This window comes from Odocoileus virginianus, chromosome 1 (genome assembly GCF_023699985.2).
Source record: "Odocoileus virginianus isolate 20LAN1187 ecotype Illinois chromosome 1, Ovbor_1.2, whole genome shotgun sequence".
In the NCBI taxonomy this organism is placed as follows: domain Eukaryota; kingdom Metazoa; phylum Chordata; class Mammalia; order Artiodactyla; family Cervidae; genus Odocoileus; species Odocoileus virginianus.
In genome coordinates, this window is record NC_069674.1 from 99,384,479 (window position 1) to 99,387,650 (window position 3,172).

General features: G+C 48.5%; 1 pseudogene; it reads right to left on the reverse strand.

The window, feature by feature from the left end:
* Positions 1–757: 757 nt before the first annotated feature.
* On the reverse strand, positions 758–2,638 carry LOC110130571 (T-complex protein 1 subunit gamma pseudogene; annotated as a pseudogene).
* Positions 2,639–3,172: the final 534 nt, after the last annotated feature.

Here is a 3,172-nt window from a genome sequence, read left to right on the forward strand (position 1 = left end):
GAGACACGGGTTCAATTCTTGAGTTGGGAAGATTCCCTGGAGGAGGACAAGGCAACTCATCTCAGTGTTCTTGCCTGGAGAACCCCATGGACAGAGGAGCCTGGAGGGCCACAGTCCATAGGGTTGCAGAGTTGGACACGACTGCAGTGACTGAGCATGTATACACGCACAAATAACAGAGAAAGTTGAAGAGGGTATTTAGAGAAGACGTTTGGGGATATAGGGGATTTTGTTAATGATGGACTGTTGGTTTCAGAGGACATAACAGAAGTGTTTTAGAAGGTGTGGGCAGGGGAGGATAGAGAGCTGAGCGAAAGTACCCAGACATATGGGAAGAGTCTGGAGGATGAAGGTTGACTAGGAAGCCTGAGCTTCTCAAAGTGACCACATAACTCAGGGCTCAAGGGCCTAATGAGATCAAATAGATACTGGAGACAAGGCAGTGAGCTGCTCCAGAGCACTCCTGCCAAGTGCTAGGAAGGGCCTGTTTTATGCCAAACACAGATGACTCTGGAGATTTCTTTCCAACCACTTTCACCATTCACATTGTTCCCAGTCCGATAACAAACAGGTTTTATTCTCTGTGGTCAGGGAATGACTGCCTAACACTGTAGTATAAAGAACCTCAAGGCCATATTCAGATTTAGGAGAAAGAGAAAAAAAAAAGTGGTCATCTCTATGCCAGTATCTGCTCTCCCTAGTTTAAGGTGATCCCTAGAACTCAGTTCAACAACTCATTCTCCATCCCACCTCCCACTTTTTTTTTTTCAAATGACTTAGATTTAATCATCAGAAGCAAACTAAATGGAAAGCTTACAAGAGAGAAGAATTACATGTCAGTGCCTTTTGCAAACTGAGCTGGGACAGAAAGAGACTGGGGCTGCCCCTCAACCTGATCCCTTCCAAACAAAGATATCCACAGTGTCCCTGGCAGTCTGGCTCAGGGAAGGGGCAGACTCTGTTGGCTCTGTGTGTTGAGGTTTCCTTGTCCACTGCTCACTCCTGGCCAGCATCAGGAGCTCCACCCTGCCGGCTCTGGTCGTCACCCTTCTTTTTGTGGCCTGAGATGATGTCATCAATCCGCAGCAGCAGAACTGCCGTCTCTACTGCTGTCTTATACGTTTGCAGCTTGACAGCCAATGGTTCCCAGATGTCCAGTTCTTTCATGTCCACCAAAGTGCCTGTCTCACCGTTTACACCCCAAGTTTCACAGTTCTCCTGGGTATGCTCGGCCCGAAGGGAGGTAAGTAGACAGATGGTGCTGGCTCCACAGTTCTGGATAAGGGTGCGAGGGATGACCTCTAGGGCTTGAGCAACAGCCCGATATGGCCACTGTTCCACACCAGTCATGGCTTTGGATTTTTCTGTCAAGGCATGAGCCACAGCCATCTCAGAAGCCCCACCCCCTGGCACCAGCTGAGGGTCCAGAAGAACATTGCGGCACACTTGCATGGCATCCTGGAGGTTGAGTTCTACTTCCGAGAGAATCTCTTTGCTGGCCCCACGGAGAAGAATTGTGCAGGCCTTGGGGTCTTTGCATTCAGTGATGAATGTAAAGTACTCATCTCCAATTTTCTTGATTTCCAACAGGCCTGCCCCTGTTCCAACATCCTCTTCTCTCAGTTCCTCTGGCCAGCTGACTATCCGGGCCCCACAGGCTCTAGCAATGCGATTATTATCTGTCTTCCAGACTCTGCGGATGGCTGTGATATCTGCTCCCATGAGGTAGTGCTGAGCTAAATCGGAGATGCCCTTCTCTGTGATGACCACATCTGGCTTCAGCTGGATAATGTCCTCACAGAGCTGCTGAATGTACCTTCTTCCATTTGAAGAATTCGGGTGAAGTCTTCCTCTCGTGTGATCTCAATGTCAGTCTGGCTCTCTCCTTTCTTATATTCCAGAGAAGAATCCAGCAACACAATGCGAGGGTTCTTGATATAGCGTCACATTCGTGGATGGGTCACATCCTTGTTCATCATGACTCCATGTAAAACACACGAGTCTTCAATGATGCCCCCAGGTATCTTTTCTACCCTTGCATATTTCTTGATGTCAATCTCTTTCCAGCCATTCTCCTCAAACTGTACAGGTTTGACAGCATCCAGGGCAATGTTGCAAGCCAAAGACGACCACCGACTGATTACTTTGGTAGTAATGGAGCTGTTAATGATGTTCAGCATTGTATCTCAGTTACTGGTGTCGACAGGGATACTTATTTTCTCAAGGGTGCTGATCATATCACCCAGTGCCCGGCGGTAAGCACTGATCACCACTGTCGGGTGCATCTGCTGCTCCAGGAAGTGCTCAGCCACAGACAGCATCTCCCCAGCAAGAATAATTACTGACGTGGTCCCATCTCCAACCTCTTCATCCTGTGTCCGGCTAATTTCAATCATGGACTTGGCCGCTGGATGCTGTACTTGAATCTCTCGAAGAATGGCATTGCCATCATTGGTCATCACAATGCCTCCCATGGGGTCCAAAAGCATCTTCATCATAGACTTGGGTCCCAAACATGTTCAGATGATATCTGCGATAGTCTTGGCAGCATTGATGTTTCCAGATTGAACTTTTCTTCCAGATTCACGCTTTGTGTTCTGGCTAAGGATGAGCACCGGACGATGACCCATCATGGCGGCATGATAGGGAGCCGGGTACCTCCACCTCCCACTTTTTAACTTGCTTCTCAGCCTCTCAGGACTTTTACATATGTCACCTCACTTCAGGGGGCAATGTCAACCCTCCCTGAAGATCCTACACAGCTCTCTGCTAATGCACCCCACATCTCCATGTCCAGACAAGACCTTGCTCCTGAGCATTAAAAACCTGTCTGCAGTTTTCTCCTGGGCTTGGAGCACATCAATGGTGCTCATCAATCCTCTGTCCATGCTACCCCAATCTGTTCCTCTCCCATTTATCCCAGAGTATATCCCCATTTACCCATTTCAACAACCCAAGTCTTCTTCAACTCCTCCTCTCCCCCACATCTTATCGGCCACCTATTTCCATCCATTCAATCTCTGAAATTCCTTAAATCCACTCCCTGCCCTCTCTCCCGACTGCCTCAGCCTTGTTCACATCTTCTTCTGAGGAGACTTGGGAAGTAGACTCCACCCAACTCACCCTCCCACAGCCAGTGACCTTTGTGAAGCATTGATTCTCCCTTCTTAAA